Genomic DNA, 20,062 nt, shown 5'->3' on the forward strand with positions numbered 1-20,062 from the left:
ATATTCCAGCAATTTAGAACATCTTCTTATTCTAATAAATCAAAATGAATGGTTGTACAGTTTTGCATAACGAAATATCAACCACATTAATTTGGGCCAAATTTGGCACAAAGGTAGTTTATAGTTCAGGGTATGATTTTTTGAGCTCCTTTTACCCCATCCCCCTCTTTTTCTCCTTCCTATTTTCCTATTTTTTACGGTTTCATCATGATGTAATGATGTTAATATTTTGTTGGAAATGAAGCACTCAACCGATTTTGCTCAACTTCATGAAGAAAATGCCTTAGAGTGGTACAGTACACTGAGAGAAATTTCATCTTTCCAGGATAACAGGAAGTGATTGCTAAAATAATAGTTCTGCATAAAAAAAAACTCCTTATTCTTATTTATCGTTTGTTTACCTTTAAATCCTGCCATATCATTTAAATATGTATATCTACCCTTTTTGTGGCAATGTGTCAATCTTATCCTGCAGTACTCCACCTCCAACTTTTGCACTCATTACAAACTTTGAGCTTAACTAGTTAATTTGGCCAGGTTACAGGGCTACGCAACTAAATTTAAAAGATTCCCTTTACTGTAAAGAGTACACTGAAAACAATAGTCTCTAAACTCAAATAAAATTAAGAACTAATGACGACCCCTTCAGGGACTTAAAACCAAAATCTAACCAACACTGGTCCTGACACCAAAACATCAACTTTTTTGGTTCAAGAAGTTCAAATGACCTAATACCGGTCCTGCACCTGGTTACTGAACCTATGCCTGTCCAGAAAATGATACTGAATCCAAACCGGTTCTGGAAATAAAAGCTTATACATGTCCAAGAACTAATCATTAACCCACACCGGTCCTGCAACCTATCATGAACTCATACTGGACCTGGAAACTATCATGAAACCATAACAGCCCTGGTGCCTATCATGAAGCCTTACCGATCTTGGAACCAATCGTGAACCGACACCGGTCATGAAACCTACCTGCCCTGGTACTGATCATAAACCCATACTGGGCCTGGAACGTATCATGAACTCATACTGGTCCTGCAACCTATCATGAACTCATACTGGTTCTGGAACTTATCGTGAACCCATACCGGTCATGGAATTGAAAGTAAACCCATATAGAACCTGGAACTGAAATTGAACACATGTCGGTCCTGTAACCGATCATGATCCCATGTTGATCCAGTAAAAGCTCCTGATTTAATTTATTTTTAGGAACAGTTCCAGGAATACTCGGCAGTAAATGTGCAGCGTAAGAACTAGCGTAGGAATTAACGTAGGAAATTTTAGTAGAATTTGTATAATGATATTTTTTAATAACTTATAATTATTATTTGGTGCAAAAACACGTCTTTATATTTTTACTTCATTCGCTTACTTCATTTACGGACAAGGCGTGGTGATTGATTGGAGTAGAAATGTAGTCTGTCAGAGTTATTGTTGTTTACATTCTTTAAAATATGTATCAAATATTGTCGCTTAAATATTGGTAGTAAAAAGGTTGCTAAAGAAAACATATTTATTGTGTTTGTTCAATGTTCATGTTTTTTTTTCTAATTTACATCCTTAACAGTGTAGTAAGTTCGGAAGATAGCCAGATAGGTCGGCATGAAATGATTTCGATTTTGAATACGGTCGCCATGTAATGTGATGATAGCACAACTGTACATCGAGTACCGTCGCGGTAGGTTAGTGTTTCGCTGACATGTATCGAGGTGAAATAACACTTTTTTCTAAGCGGACTTTTCAACACTTGATCGTCCAGGCGATCATAGAAACCTTTAAGAGGTTTCCCTTACTGGAAACGTTGGACTTGCCTTACCTTAAGGAGGGGGACATAACTAAACTATTGAAATAAGTTGAAGTCGTAGTTTTAGGAAGCGTAACGTCCTATATTGACATTCCGAACGAATCTGACTTGCCATGGTCGGAATTGGTTTTGTTTATACTCAAGATAAGTTATGGGTTTCGTACATTTGGTTGTGGAATGTGTTTTTGTCCTAATTAAATGTTATTGTTACTGGTAACAATTTATAAATTGAAATGGTGTGAGCTTATAAGTTGCTATGCGTTCTAGGTTCACCTAGTTTGCTGCAGTAACGCCTGATTTGCTTACTATGTGTGTTTAAGGTATTTTCAAGAAATGTATCACAATTGTTTTTTATATGAACGGAGTGGTCTGAACTCTTCCGGATGTGTTGTTATGGTATAACCTGATTTGCTGTATGTGTTATAATGAATGTGTTGCAATAGGGTGGTTTGGCTTTCCGAAGTGTGTTACAATATGGTTTATAATAAGTTCTGTTTTCTGTGCTACAACGTTGTTGCTTGGTTTACTCAATCCTTGATGTCTGGTTCCTTTTGATTATCAATGATACCAAATTTTAGATCGCATGTATCAATCAAATGCATTGAATGCAACCAATTGCAATTGCTAGCCACCAGCATTGCATCGCGAATCATTGAAATAATGTTTTTTGTATTATTTTAATGAACATTTTAGCATGTTGTGTATCACACAAAAAAAGCATTTTTAAAGCAAAAACCAAACACATTTGTAGTTCTAATCACACAGTTAGAAAAGTTTTTCTTCAAGTCAACAATTTTGAATAATGTCATACTCGGACATGCCAACCTATGCAGGCATTCGAGACTTATTGTTGACAACTATACCACAGGACAAGTTAGAAAAGTATATTGTTAATTAAAAACCTCCAGTTAAATGTTTTAAGGTTTCAGAAAACATGCACAATAATGTTATATAAAGGAAATATGCGATTTCATGGAATTTCAGATTTTAAAAAGCCTACATAAATAAGCCAGCTCCAGGTACCCACGGCTCTGGAGTCGGTTATAACACAAAGTACCAAAACAATTTTCTTTCAATGCGGCATCAAACGGGAAAATGTGTCGGAAAATGCGAAAGTTACTTAAGATAAGGAGCGGTACCATAGTCAACTCGTACGATAGAATAAGAAGTCCGTCGTGGGAATGGACCTATCCCCCGTAGTAAGGACTGTATAGAAACCCTGTATAGACCGGCATATCCACTTTTGTGTTGGGTAACTCTGATTCATATTCATGAATCTGAATGAAACTTTACCATGAATGAATGAATCTGAATCTCCATGCTTGAGTTTCATGAATCTTTGGAGATTCGAGAATCGAATGACTCATCACAGAAGATTCCTACGAGTTAATCTCAAAGAAAGATTAATGAAACCCAACACTAGTCCATTTAGGACGTTTACATCGAATATAAGAAGATGAAGAAGGAAGAAGTTGTAGTAAAATACCAAAAGAAGTGAAAATATACTGTCGGCAGCCCACTTCCATTCTTTTGAGGAGTCGGACGTCTAAATCTGCCGATAAATAGCCATGTAAATTAACTTTAAAGGATGCAAGTCATGAACGTCAATAAAAACAATCACATCGTGTTGCGTTTTTTTAGGATATCGTACAATACCATCTCCATTCAGTTATGATATTGTACGATAGGTTAGTTTGTACTCTCCGAAATGTCCTTTAAACTGGAATTTCTAATTTGGCCAGGTTCCATGAAAATATTGTGAGAACATTTGTTGCCAAATCGTTTGGACGAATTGCCAAACTCAGGTTGCTGGATCAATTTTGTTGCAAGAGAAACAAATCAATTTGTTTCACGTGTATTTGTTGCAGGAACATTTTTGAACCCGTTTGCATACCAACACGATAATAACACAATCTCAACCTAATTTTAAAACATTTTGGTGAGTAAATGTATGTACAGCATTTGAAATAAACTAGTTAAAATGGCCCGGATACAGGGCTATGCAGCGTTTATTGGGGGTCATATAAGAATTGCACTTCAATCAACCATTTTATAACATACATTGCAGTATATTAATACATGGTTTTTTAATTTTTTTTTATATTTCATAAATTAAATTGTGGATGGTGTACCTCTTGGAATAATAATAATGTATGTATCTAAGTTCAAACTGTTTACGATAAATTTACTTTACTTTTAGGATCAGATGTTCCAGGTAATATCAAGTCCCGTGGCAGTTTGGCAAACGCCGTACCGAAACCCGGGTATGTCGTATATCGTATGTTGTATGACTCTCGCCGATGCTGAGCAGAAATTCTACGAACTCTTTCTGCTCTGCAGCATCTTGAACAGCCCTGGCTGTCCGCACACACATGTTTCCCCCTTATTCCCGCAAACGCAATTTGCCCTCAATTTGCCCCTCAGCATGCTCCGCCAGATGCACTGTCTCAGAACCTGGGTATCGGTACCACGCGGAAGGATTGGCAGTATCTATTGAAGGTTGCCACACATCAGCACTGCTTTACCACCGAAAGTTCGGCGATTTCCCATAACGCCCTGCAGGGCGCGATCGAGGGCACAAGCGGATGCTCATGGATGCTGATCAATGAGGTGCTGATCAATGAGTTGCAGCACTTTGAGGTGCTTGCCAGCTCGTAGCAGCCGATTCTGCTCGGAGTCTTCAACGGAGTTCCGTGCCAGATTTTGACGGTGAAAGTCCTCACAAACGTGGTTGACGTTTCCGTCCTACAATAAGAGAGGATTCTGGGACATTTCCTCAGACAATATAAGGGCAAATAGGTGACGCAGATGATTGAGCATTTTAAATGAGACTGCTTCCTGTAGGGTCCTGGATATTTTGGTGTCGTCCTGCAGTAATCCGAACATCAACAGTACACCATGCAGCCAATAACGATATTAGTCTGGCGCTGGTGCACGATCCACTCCACCAACATACCACGGAAGCTGCTGCAAGTATTTTTTACGATAGTGCCATTATAGGTACACAAAATAGACATGTTCCTATAGTGGTCTTAGTTGTAAAATCAATAAAAACATGACATTTTAGATTTTTTTCGGCAATATTTTTGACATGTCATACTGTTTTCATTAAAATAAGCAACAGAAATGAGTTTTCTGTAAGTAATTTACCAAACAAAGGCCAAAATTCGCTTATCTGACTGAGTGAAAAATCGACTTCAAATCAAGCAAACTCTTCTGGGTGTGGGTTGACGACAGGTACTTGATGACAGGTTATTCAGTACTTGTTGGAGCAACTGCTGGAGTCGAGCAATTCGAAGCGGAGCGGAACAAATCCGTTCATTTTTTGAACTTGTTTACGCTGACATCACTAGCGGTTTAGATTTAACAAATAGATGACGAAAAGACTTTTTCGTCCTTTTCTTATCTGGCAAATCGTCGTTACAAGATTGGTAATTATTAGTAGCTTAGAAAACAGAAAGAAACGCGCAAGACTTTATCCAAAATTCTCCTTCGAGTCAATATTTTCATCAATCAATTACGATCAATCATACATTTTTTACGATCAAATTACGAAAAAAACCAATCTAATGGCAGTTATCCTTGCTATTCACACGAAAACAGCTTCAAAACTAAGTTACATTGATATTATACACTGTTTTGAGGCATTTTTGTTTACCACCACTATAGGAACACATCACGACGGCTATAGGAACCATATCACCATTATAGGTACATCGAACCAGTCAAAAAATATGTATTTGTTAAGACAAAGGCACGAAGCCCTGTCATCTAATCGTGTTTAACGAAACACGAAAATTGTTTCGTTGAGCTTTGAGCTTTCGGCTCGGGCGATTAGTTTATAAGTATAAGTGTAGTTCTACAAATAAACCCTCTTCTAATTTTGCAACTGAACAAGCCACAACCGCCGGTAAATATCGAACGCTAGAAAAGTTACACCGAAACACGAAAGAAAAGATTATCCGAAATCATAAGATTGAACAGTATTTTTCTCGTAAATTTGAAGTGTTGCATGGTAAAAATGGTTGTGGTTGCAAAGATAATACATATTCCAATTGTTATGTGTTAAAATATTCACAAATTGTCCTTCCTGACACTTTAAATCCATTAAAACACATCTGTACCACTACAAATTGCACCACCATTGGTACATTTACCCTATGTTGAATTTATTATTTGATTAGCTAATTAAAACTTAAAATAAAGTTGACGTTATCGTTATGAACAATTAACGATTTGCTATGTCTGATTCTCAATCAGAAAAGTTGTCCCGGTGTTGATGAAACAAACCACAAAGAAAAAAAATTGCATATCGTATAGGATGGGTGGAAGCGGCCGAATATTGTGGGACAGGGAAGTGCTAGGTTCTTTTTGTGTGTATTTGTATTTAAGACCATTTCTCGTAATTATTCGCGAAGCAGCCTACGTTATTATTCTACAATAGTTGCTCTTCTTGGTCGTCATTATCAATTACAAATTGAATTTAATTCATTTATAATTTGTTTGGAGTGATAAAATCACACAACACAAATACAACAATTTGGCATCTTTTGCAACAACACAAACATTAATGACATAGCAATCCAAAAAGCAGATTAATACCAGATTATAAACGCAAAAAAGCTGTTTTTATAGGTTCATTTTAAATTGAGCGACGAATGGATTGCGGCGAACGACTTCACCGGTATGGCTGAATGCGTATAGCGATTTCATATCGAAAAAAGCTAAAGTATCTTTACATAGGTTAAAAATATCCGAGTGTCATGTTGAAACGATTTCTGCCATCACAAAAAGTCCATGGAGCAGTCAAATTAAAAGTACTGACGTACTGCAAATGTTTGTACTCCTCCCGTGTGGCCGGGAATGACTGGGAGAAATGGCCGGGAAGAATCCCATGGTAATGTCGTCAAAACTGGGTTGCTGGGTTTTTTGCCTTGTACGGATCGAGCCCACAATACGTAGCACTGATTATCCTGCTATGGGTATTCAATAAGTCACTGATAGCTCAATACCGGTTGCTGTGCCAAAAAAGAAGAAAAAGGAATCACGTACTGTCAAAATCTCCCTATACAAAACGAAGTTACGCTCACTTTACGCTCATAGGTGACGCTTGCTCACTATAGAAAATCTGTGTACGAAAAAGTTACTCACTATAGAACAGTGTTGCTAACCAGCTATGGGTGCTTGGATGATTTTTATTTCATGAAGGAGATGCCTGTCTTCGAGGCAACAAGCAGTGGTAGATTGATTGAATCATTGAGGTATTCAAATCGAAAGACATCATTGTTTTCGTCTACCAACGTGTTGTAAGTGTATCAACAATTATCAAATTATTCCCAGTGTTTCTAAATAATTCTGTGGTAGAGATTATACCCCGTTCCATCCATTTGATCACGCGTAGTAGTGTTGTGTGGTACAAAACATTTAACCAAAAATTAAGACAAATAGGTACTTGCTTCGAACTATCATCCAAGTGAAATCAAATGCTCGCTTGAAAGGACTGCAAAATCGTACACTATGAACGTTGAACAAATACAAATTTGTATTATAGATTAATCCAAAAATTCGGGTACAATGCAGTATAGTGAACACATTGGAGGTGAAAAACTAGGTTTAAATGAAGATCTTAAAAGCATGCATATAGCGGATTTATATTTCCCATGGATTGGGCCTCCATACGTAGATGAGTGGATAAGGCTTTGTACGAGTTGTGTTAAACAGTTGAATCAACAGTTAAAACAATTAAATATTAATATTTATTCATTCATTGAAAGTATATCTAGCGGGAAAAAATATTTTATGGTTCAGCAGTGGCATTACAACTGAACTGAACTGAAAACCTGAAATGAACAGCAACTCCTATAGGGAAAAATAATGGAACAATAACATACAGGGAATAATTCCTAGGTCAGGGTTTCTTTTATACATGGCAAAATGATAAAGTAACAAAATTGAATGAAGTTAGTTTAATTGTTTTATTAGCATTTGGCACTCATAGATATATGGTTATTTGGTGCTCAAATATTCTTGCCGAAGGTGGGGCACGGGTCAATAATAAGTCGTGACAGTGAGACCTGTGGATGGGAGTCTCGGATCCATATATCATATGAACATGCCATGACATTTAATAGTAGCTGTTCCATAAGTTCAGAACGACTAAATTTTCTGTGGCGTCGACATTACCATCCGTCACATTTTAACCGAATGCCATGGTTATACAGCAGAACGCATCACCTGCAAATTGGACCACAGCATCGAAACCATCCTCTCACCAGACATTGATTGCCAGCGTAAACTTTTAAAATTCCTTCATATTACTAACTTTTATAAACAACTCTAACCAAAACCACAATTGTAACAAACAATAAAATAAACGGATAGCTTTAAGTAAACTGAAACTACCCGGTATAACGTGATTTGCAAGCCACAAATGGCTTGCAAAGAAGATTGTAAAATTTTAGGTAAATATTAAATTATTAAAAGAGGTGAATGTGGCCAATTGGCTCAAAGTCTATAAAAAAAGAATGACTAAATTTGATTTTGTATGTTGTATGTGGTTGTAAAAATGGTCAATGATAGCGGAATAGTCAAACAACTTTTTCTTTGCCACAAAAACCGTTGTCGGTCGAGGCCTGTCTGTACCACATCGGGGTTTCAATAACTTATTGATAACCCATAGCAGGATAATAGTCAGTCATACGTATGGGTCAATTTGGAACTTGAACACACGGTCCATTTGGAACTTGAACCCATGGTTGGCATGTTGTTAAGTCGTATGAGTTGACGACTGTACCACGAGTCCAGCCGATAGTCAAACATACTGAGAAAGAAAGTGGACCATGGTTTCTAATGTAATGGAAACAGTAACATTTACCACATATTGCATATATAAAAAAGGATGGGCTATGAACCGGGATAAGAATTGGATAGGAACCTGTACCAAGATAGCAACACGGTCATATAGAGTTTTAATTTAAAAAAAACATCAAAATATAAGAAAATTGATTATCTACATGTGCATGAAAACCTTTAAATGTGCCCTGCAGTCAGTCTAAGTCAGTCAGTCACATCTAAGGTTCTGTTGCCAAATCCTGCAACCGGGCCAAATTAACTAGTTTGATAAAAACAATAACTTCAGTGCGTTTACTGTAGCTTTAAAAAAACAGGAAAGCCTAAAATTTCGATCATTTTACTCTCGGCGTACATAATTTTTAAAACCGAACATTTTTTAATTGATGTATTTAAGTTTCTATTAAATTATTTTATCAAAAGAATGCCTGTCATACGCCCAACTCTTGCATGAGTCGAATCTCTGATACTCAAAACTATTTATCCTGATATAGGGGTAAACCAATAAACTCACTGGTATCCAATGATTGTCATATCAGTTCTTAACTACCTACCTCGGTTGTTACGACAGATAAGAAGAATCGATGCTTTAGGATAGAATCATTGTAATAGTTTTTGTACTCTTTGGATTCTTCTATATATTCTATAAATTCTTTTTTTTTCTATATTCTATAAATTCCTTTTTTAATTAAAACGAGACATTCATGTTATCCCTGTAAAACCGGGTAAATCAGCTAGTTAATTAACAAAACTCTTTACCTTTACTCTTTGACAAAACATAAACTTTACCCCTACAATTCTACCTTTTGCATCTACAAGAGCTTAAATCAAAGCCTAAAGTCTAATGTTCTGAACTATTTGGCCCCTTTGATGTATATTTGATGTATGTCCATTTTGCCCCATTCCACGACCATTCTATCCCGCACAATACATGTTCACGACTTTTGATGTTGATTGTTAAATTTAATTATGTACATTTATATTATTTGTTTATACGTCTACTTCTAATTGTTTTTCATAAATAAAATGTTAAAGCATCGATTGCCGTTAAAACTTAAGTTTAAAGTGATTTACCCAATGGGATACAGAGCAAAGTCCTTAGCGTGCCATTTTGCCCCGCTTTCTCCATTATAACTAATTTTATCAAAAGAATGCTTGTCGTGTGCCCAACTCTTGCATGAGTCGAATCCCTGATACTCAAGACTATTTATCCTGATACATGGGTGTTGCAACGAAACCGTTCGACACCCTTGGCGTTTGAACACCCCTGACGAGACGAAAGTCATACAGGGCGAACGTCAAGAGAATCGCAGCGAAACGGGAGAAGCAATCCAACCAGCGAGGAGTAAGGAGCAAATACCAAGCCATAAGCGTAACACGGATATTAATTAATTAATATTAAGTAAGCGTTAAAACTCAGATTAGTGAAGGGACGAGAAAAGTAAGTGAAAAGGTGAAATCAAATGTGATCGTGTTATAATATGTATGAAATATAGTTTCAGAACCGTTTCAAAGGCGGTTAGCGAAAATTCATCCCAACAAATTCTGAAATTTTCTCTCACGTAAGAGAAAGAGATAGAAGGATGGACACTACACCGAAGTGCCAGCTGTGTAGCCAACCACAGGATGAGAAAGCCACGATGGAGAAGTGCTGCTTGTGCACAAAATGGGAACATGCTACGTGTGCGGGACTGACCGTTACCGTCAAAGATCCAGCATCAAGGTATGTATGCTCCGCGTGCAGAATGAAGCAGGAGTCCACGGCTGCCAAATTCCGTGACGATCGGGACACAGCCAGCTTGAAACCCGCTACGCGATCGAGGAAGGGGTCAACGGCCTCCACTAAGCGAAGCGAGAAGATTGCACCAGTAAGTGTTACATCAACTATCCTCTCACTAAACGTGGAAGAGAAGCTTAAGCTAGTGGAAGAGGAACAACGGATGCGAGAGAGGGAGATCGCAGAAAAGCGAGAGATCGCATGTCGTGAGAACGCAGAGCTGATACGTCAGTTAGAAGAGAAGAAAAAGCTTGCCGAAGAGGAGAGTATTCTTCGGGAGAAATCACTCAAAGCCGAAGCTGAGATGAAGGCTCAAGAACAGAGTATACGTCGTGAGTCCCTGGAGAGAAAGCGCGAAATCATGAGAGAACTATCTCAAGCCAGCCGAGCGGGCTCAGAGGTCAGTTATAGCGAGAAAATAGTGTGCTGGCTAAAAACTGGCCAAGGATCGACTGATGAAGAAATATCACCTCGTGAAGACACTCTCTCCAAACCCGGAGTATCTAATATAAAACCTCTAGCGACGTCAAGTGTCGAGGGACAAGCGAGCGAAGAAAAGAAAGATGAAAGCGAAAGGGAAGGGAAAGAAGGCTTGTCTGGAAGGCAAATCGCTGCGCGTCACGTCCTTGGCAAAGAAGTGTCGATATTTAGTGGGGATCCGGAAGAGTGGCCGCTGTTTCTTAGTACTTTCGAGGAAGCGGCCAAAACGTGTGGATTTAGTAGTGCTGAGAATCTAATAAGATTGCAAAGATGCCTTAAGGGCAATGCGCTTGAACTGGTGAAGGGTCAACTGACGATAAAAGAGAACGTACCAGATGTGATAGAATCGTTAAAGATGGTTTACGGAAAACCGAGCCTACTGATTCGTTCACTTTTAAACAAAATTCGTAACTTGCCACCCCCGAGACCGGATAAAATGAGAACCGTTATAGAGTTCGGGTTAGCAGTGAAAGCACTAACAAACCAGATGAAGGCAGCTAAACTGAACGCGCACCTGAACAATCCAATGCCGTTAGAAGAGTTGGAAGAGAAGCTGAGCGGGGAGATGAGGCTGAACTGGGCTGCATTTCAGGAAGAGAAAGCAGCGGACGGGTTGGAAGGGTTTAGTACCTATGTAAACAACCTGGCAAGGCGCGCTTGTGCGGTGACAAACGATCTGAGAGAGATAAGCAGAATAGGAGAAACTAGAAGAAAAAATACGGCCGTCTTGAATACGCATGCTACAACAAATTTCGAAGCGTCGCAGAGAAATGAGAGAGCAGCATCTCTATCTCGACCATCTAGTACGCCACATAAGAAAACCTGTGCGGTATGTCAGCGTGAGGGGCATCGTGTCTACGAGTGTGAGCAATTTAAAGCTGCAGATGTGAGTGATCGCTGGAAATTTGTGAACACGAAATCCCTATGTAGAACATGCCTCAACAACCACGGCAAATGGCCTTGCAAGTCATGGCATGGCTGTGGGGTGGATGGATGTCGCTTACGCCACCACAAGCTGTTACATTCCCCGTCGACAACCGAAGATGCCGTAAGTGCGTGCGCAACACATGCAAATGAGGTAAATTCTATTAGTCCTTTATTCCGAATCCTACCCGTTACCCTGTACCATAACAACAACTCTCTAACAATATACGCTTTCGTAGATGAAGGATCGACATACTCACTAATCGACGAATCAATAGCAACAGAGTTGGGTGTACACGGTCAAAAAACACCACTAACGCTGCAATGGACAGGACATGTAACGAGGAAAGAGCCCAACTCCGAAGTAATAAACCTTCATATTTCCGGAAAAGATAGAAACACGAGGTACAGATTAGAGAACGTCAGAACGGTCGGCCGGCTAATGCTCCCAACACAGACACTAAATTACGAAGCACTGCAACAAAGACATATACACCTTAGAGGGCTGCCGATACAGAGCTACACACACGTGCAGCCACAGCTCCTGATCGGGTTGGACAACATTCGAGTCGGGGTACCGATCAAGCTCCGTGAAGGACAACCGTCCGATCCCATTGCTGCCATGTGTCGACTAGGTTGGTCGATCTATGGAGGAAGAGTCCCAAAAGGGGTACCGACAGCGCTTGTAAATTTTCACGCCGCACCGCCAATAGATAGTGACAGAGAAGTAAACGATCAACTGCGAGACTACTTTACGATAGAGGACTATGGCACGAAAACGGCAAGTGGAATTTTGGACTCAGAAGAAGAAAAGCGTTCAAACCTCTTGTTGAGAGAAACCACAAAACGAGTAGATTCAGGTAACTGCTTCGAAACAGGCTTATTATGGAACACCGATTGCCCAAACTTTCCCGACAGTTATCCTATGGCCGTTAGACGAATGGAAGCGTTAGAAAGAAGATTCGTTCAAAATCCAGCATTAGAAGAAAAAGTACGACAGACTATTAGTGAGTACGAAACAAAAGGCTACGCACACAAAGCCAGTCTTACAGAACTCTCCGCAGTGGAGGTAGGAAAAGTATGGTACTTACCGTTGGGAATTGTACAGAACCCGAAGAAGCCGGGTAAGATTAGACTGATATGGGATGCAGCAGCCAAGGTCTCAGGAGTATCGTTTAACTCAAAAATGCTGAAAGGTCCAGACCTATTGACCCCGCTGCCACAAGTACTAAGCCAATTTAGACAGTTTCCCGTAGCGGTATCAGGCGACATAATGGAAATGTTCCATCAAATAAAAATTCGACACCCCGATCGCCAATCGCAACGTTTTGTGTACAGAAACAGACCGTCAGACCATATGCAAGTATACGTTATGGATGTAGCGACATTCGGTTCAACGTGTTCGCCTGCCTCGGCACAATACGTAAAAAATTTGAACGCACAAGAATACATAGAAAAGTTTCCCCGAGCCGCAAAGGCGATAATTGATAACCACTACGTAGATGATTATCTGCAGAGTTTCACCACGGTAGCAGAAGCTATAGAGGTAACGAAAGAAGTAAAGCACGTACATTCGAAGGGAGGATTTACGCTTCGGCGATTCCTATCTAACTCCGCAGAAGTGCTGAACAGTATTGGAGACCCCGCCGAAGAGACCTCTAAAGATCTGATGTTGGAAAGAGGAGAAAACACCGGATCGGTCCTAGGAATGAAATGGAAGATAAAAGAAGATGTCTTCACATTCTCCTTCTCCTCAAACGAAAATATACGACATATTCTCCGCGAACATCACATTCCCACAAAACGAGAGGTTCTGAGGGTGGTAATGAGTCTGTTTGATCCCATGGGACTAATATCGTTTTTCCTCGTACATGGAAAAACTCTTATTCAGGATATGTGGGTAAAGGGTATTGAATGGGACGACCAAATACCAACCGACTTATGTCAACGATGGGGGGAGTGGATAAAACTACTACCACACTTAGAAAAATTACGCATACCGAGATGCTATTTTCGTTCCCCATACCCCGAAAACCTTCATGATCTGCAACTGCATGTGTTCGTAGACGCAAGTGAAACCGCGTACTGTTCCGTTGCCTATTTTCGGATAGAGATTGATGGAATGATTCATGTTGGGCTTATAGGTGGAAAAACTAAAGTAGCCCCTATAAAAACCATCTCTATCCCAAGGCTCGAGCTGAAGGCGGCAGTCCTAGGAGTTCGAATGTTAAACGTTATAAGAGATAATCATTCCTTCCCTATAAAACGCCATATACTTTGGACTGATGCGAGCGTGTGCTTGACGTGGATACAATCAGCAAATCCTCGACGGTATCAACAGTTCGTTTCGGTACGGCTGGGGGAAATTCTGACATCAACCGAACCACGAGACTGGAGGTGGGTGCCCTCGAAACAAAATGTGGCCGACTTAGCGACTAAGTGGAATAACGGGCCCGAGTTGACGATGGACAATCCGTGGTTACGTGGCCCCTCCTTCCTACACGAATCTGAGGCACGATGGCCGGCAAAACAATCAGTCTCCGATACCGATGAAGAAGTACGAGCGACACATCTACATATTCGCCCAGTGAACCCACCAATCGATCTAGCGCGGTTCAACTACTGGAGGAAACTTCTTAGATCTGTTGCTTACGCTATTCGGTACATAGAAAATTTGCGGCGCAAAGTGTCCAGTACACCTTTGGAGGTTGGAATACTCAAGCAGAACGAGCTGCGTAAAGCAGAATTGGCGCTATGGAAGTTTGCGCAACACGAAGCCTTCCCAGAAGAGGTGACGAAACTGAGCAAGACACTTGGAGGCCCGGACGAACGGCACGGGAATGTCCGCAAATCCAGTCCTATCTATAAAAAGTGGCCCTTCATGGACGAAGAAGGTGTACTAAGGATGAGAGGACGGATCGGTGCATCAATCTACGCTACCTTTGCAGCTAAGTACCCAGTTTTACTTCCCAAAAATAATCACCTTACGTTCCTTATTGTAGGTTGGTACCACTACCAGTATCGACATGCAAACAGAGAGACAGTAGTGAACGAAATACGCCAATGCTTTGACATCCCCAATCTACGAGCATTAGTAAAGAAGGTATCCGAGGCCGCCACCGATGGCTTCCCTCCCAAAAATGCGCCTGGCAGCCTTCACCAAGCCGTTTACCTACACCGGAGTGGATTATCTCGGTCCAGTACTAGTGCGTGTAGGTCGAGCTAATGCAAAACGTTGGATAGCACTCTTCACGTGCTTAACAGTGAGGGCCGTGCACTTAGAAGTAGTTTATTCTCTGAGCACAGAATCTTGTATTATGGCAGTAAAGCGATTCATTGCTAGAAGAGGCACGCCCATAGAGTTTTGGTCTGACAACGCGACTTGCTTTCAAGGAACTAGCAATGAAATTAAAGAAGAGATCAGTAGCGCACTTGCAGTTACATTTATAAGCCAAATAACTAACTGGAAATTTATACCACCTGCAACACCACACATGGGTGGCGCTTGGGAAAGACTAGTTAGGTCAGTCAAAACGGCAATCAGTACAGTAATAGACTCACCGCGGAAGCCAGATGATGAATCGTTAGAAACAATATTGTTAGAAGCTGAAGCAATGATAAACGCCAGACCCTTAACGTATATTCCGCTTGAATCAGCCGACGAAGAGGCGTTAACACCAAATCACTTCCTGTTAGGCAACTCAAACGGAACAAAACAAATACTTTCACCCGAAGTAGAGCAGAAAGCAACACTCAGGAGTAGCTGGAAACTAGCGAGGTATATTACCGAACAGTTTTGGCAAAGGTGGCTTAAAGAATATCTCCCGGTCATTACAAGAAGAAGTAAATGGTTCAAAGAAGTCGAAGACTTGAAGATAGGAGATCTTGTGATCATAATAGGAACTACACCAAAAGACCAATGGACCAGGGGGAAAATAGAAAAGGTCACACCAGGGAAAGATGGGAGAGTTAGAGAGGCTTTAGTACGCACGTCGATCGGTCTACAACGACGATCAGCGAGCAGGCTTGCTGTTTTGGACGTCTTGCAGTAGGTGAACCCAATCAATAAAAGCTCCTTCGCACCAGTAGGGAGAGTTCACGGGAGGGGGTATGTTGCGACGAAACCGTTCGACACCCTTGGCGTTTGAACACCCCTGACGAGACGAAAGTCATACAGGGCGAACGTCAAGAGAATCGCAGCGAAACGGGAGAAGCAATCCAACCAGCGAGGAGTAAGGAGCAAATACCAAGCCATAAGCGTAACACGGATATTAATTAATTAATATTAAGTAAGCGTTAAAACTCAGATTAGTGAAGGGACGAGAAAAGTAAGTGAAAAGGTGAAATCAAATGTGATCGTGTTATAATATGTATGAAATATAGTTTCAGAACCGTTTCAAAGGCGGTTAGCGAAAATTCATCCCAACAATGGGTAAACCAATAAACTTCTCGTAGCTAGTAATTACCTACATACTTTGGTGATCAAAATAAGTCTTAGAAGGTGTTGATAGTTGTTGGATGCATTATAAAGCGGGGCACTTAGGTGCGCTCTCCGCGAGAGCGATCTCTCGTCGGCTGACGAGCACGACCCAAGCGGCATCGCTGAGAGAGAATTAAGCTTCCCAAATAGCATAGGAGCGTTACGTTTCGCGATTTTTGTATGGAGGCGTTACTGCTCGCTACCTGCTCATAACACTGCTCGATAGCAGTCCTTTGATCAGGAAGCGTGTAACATTCTATGTAAGCTCAATGAAAGCTCAAAGCTCAAGCGTTACTTAGCGAGTGCTCGAACCACAGTATAACGCTGTGTGTTCTGTATTCGGATGTAAACAAAAACACACACACTTTTTTTAAATTTCGATGCACATTGTCCAGTACAACGATAAAATGTTTTTTTTTAACTATTATTCAATACTTACATGCCCCAATACATGGTTTTACACGTTTAAATACGATTTCAACCATCACTTTGGATGGTATCAACGGATGCCGACGGCGTTGTTGTCTCTGCGTCAGGCACATGTATTGTTGCCCCTTCTAATGCTCGGGTAAATCTTATGTTAGCTGTATTACAACGATTAAACGCAATAATTATACCTCTTGCAAAGCGATACAAATAAAATAAAACACACAACACACCGTACAACACACTTTTTAACAACACTTGCACATTAAAACCACTTGTCGATGCGGTGATCCAATGTCCTGTTTGCAGTGGAAAAAAAACAAGGAAAGATTAGAATGCTTTCATATATGATGATATTATTTTATAATATTTTCCTTTCCATGCTATTTTGTGGTGTATGGCAACGTTGGTTTGCTTGAATATACACAACGACCGGTGTGTTGGTCCAGTTGAGAATGTGCCGATCACGATCACAGCCGGCTTTAGTGATTGATGTAGAAACTGTAACAAAGATCAATATCATTAAATCTGCATTATTTTTGCAATTCATTGTGATTTAAAAAGTAAAACATTTCATCTTACCGGCGTCGTATTCCGTCGGCATACACACACACACACACAGCTGCTCAACCATACTCGGACGAATGTTGCCAAATTTCGGGATGAAATGATGTTTTTCCTGTAGAATAATGTGTTCAAGCATTAAAAGATAGTTTATTTACTGAAATATGCACAGAACACTTACCTTTTCTCGAGTTTTCACATAAAATTTCACAATTATTCTGCACACAATCTTTACGGGCGGTTGTCTTCTTCTTCTTCTTCTTCTTCTATTTAGGTTGATGGGTTACATCCTCCTATACTCTCTTTTTGAGAGGTATAATCAGAGGCGTACCATCTGAGTTTGGGAGTGGACTGTCATCCATGTCTCCTTTTTTCCAGGTTGGTTTATATTATGTCGTTAGTTACTTAGTCTTTTTCCCGTTATTTCCTCCGGTCATTATTATTATTATTATTATTTTATATTTTTTTTATTGTATTGTATTTTTGACTACGTTATACCGGACTAGCTTCAGTTTATTATTTCTAAGCGATTTTTCCTTTAGGTTCCCCTTTCATTGTCTTTCATTAAATTAAATTTAAATCTTTTTTTCTTTTTTTTTTCGTTTGTGTTTGTGGGTTGTGCTGGTTTTTTTATGAATGAATTATTATTATTATTATTTTGTGAGGTAAGAGAATAGTTGTTCTGTTTGTTTCTTTTGAATGCGGTTGTATGGTTATTGCTTATTATTCTGCTTATTATTTTTATTTTTTTAATATCCCTCTGTTTCTGAATTGGGATTTGCCATCTTAAGGGCAAATTCCAGCAGGAAGGGTGTTCTGGTTGTGACTAGTGGCATATGGCTTTCTATTCATCTTGTTGCAATTCTCGTGGAATTGAAAGGATGCATGTGGCCTGCCCTTCTCCTCAAAAATACGACGGAGGTCCCGAGTTGTAGGTAAGGTTTTTCTTTTATTTTATTTTTATTTGTTTTTGATGATATGTGATATCGTGTGTAATTAATTAATACATTTTTTATCCCTATATGAGTGTTATTAAGTAAAACAGACAATTTACTCTGTTCATTTTTAAATATATATATATATATATATATATATATATATATATATATATATATATATATATATATATATATATATATATATATATATATATATATATATATATATATATTATATATATATATATATATATATATATATATATAAAGGATTATATAAAGGTTTTTAAAGCATATATATATATATATATATATATATATCTCTCTCAGCGATGCCGCTTGGATCGGGTCCGCGACGCGTTCGGAGCAACAGCTTACTATCCTCCCGCGTATACACGTAATACACTTAAATAGGAATAAATTATATAAATATAATAGAACATAAAAATAGTGAGCCATTCATTACTATGACAGCATCATTTGTTATAGATTTCAAAGCTCGATGTTCAATCATGTTTTATATATATATATATATATATATATATATATATATATATATATATATATATATATATATATATATATATATATATATATATATATATATATGTTTTTAATATCATTTTTTTTATATCATTATACCGATGCCGGAAACCTTTAATTTTTTCATTAAATTTTAGTTCAAGTTTCTGTTAATTTTGTTTTGAACATATGTGATCTGAATCGTAATGAAATATCCATCACTCATCTTATCCAAATTCAGTTAGACCATTTCGCTTTGCTTTGAATTCTAAGTCAGAATGCATGGGGTGCGCGGTACGGGTAAGAAGAACATAGGGGCGGGGGTACATATAAACGCATCACAACACCATTTTTGGGCGAGACGGTGATGGTGTGAAACGCTTCTTGCTTCAAGCTCTTGCGGTAACAGCGTTAAAGGCAACAACAACAACAGAGAATAACGCATCGCGTAGAAACAAACACACCGTTCGTTGGTATGTCAGGGGGGGAAACAACGGGAAAAGCTTAATTATCTCTCAGCGATGCCGCTTGGATCGGGTCCGCGACGCGTTCGGAGCAACAGCTTACTATCCTCCCGCGTATACACGTAATACACTTAAATAGGAATAAATTATATAAATATAATAGAACATAAAAATAGTGAGCCATTCATTACTATGACAGCATCATTTGTTATAGATTTCAAAGCTCGATGTTCAATCATGTTTTATATTAATGGAATGGATGAAGAACATTACTAAATAGCATTACAACAGTACTTTAATATACATAACAATACTGCGACGGACTGTAGCACCCCTGTTATCATTTCATTACACAAAAAATAAAGCATCGTAACCTTCTCTAACCTCTGTTAGTAGGAAGATTCATGAAGCATGACAGATACAACTCACATCGCGGGACTCAGTACAAATAGTCAGCACAAAACAAAACGCGATATTCGAGACGGAGTGAAGCATCAGCGAGCGATTATTACATTCTGGATTTCCCCAATTATATTGATAACAGGAAAAATCCACAACTTCGGTTGCAACAGCATCCACAGCAAGATCAGTTATAAACCAGCATCAGTGGAATAAAGGTCGTTCTTAGCAAGTGCCGTAAACGCCATGGGATACAACGGAAATCGTCTACAGTATCAGCAACTGTTGAGCGTGTCCTTTGGTGATGAATTCGAGGTGTTTCACACTAAAATATCTGACCAGCATGTTTTATTGGTAAGAAATCAGCGAGCATTGAACTGCTACCGATTGGAAGGCGAGTCTAGAGAGTGGAAGGCGTTGTGGA

Source organism: Anopheles merus, chromosome 3R, assembly GCF_017562075.2.
Source record: "Anopheles merus strain MAF chromosome 3R, AmerM5.1, whole genome shotgun sequence".
Lineage (NCBI taxonomy): Eukaryota > Metazoa > Arthropoda > Insecta > Diptera > Culicidae > Anopheles > Anopheles merus.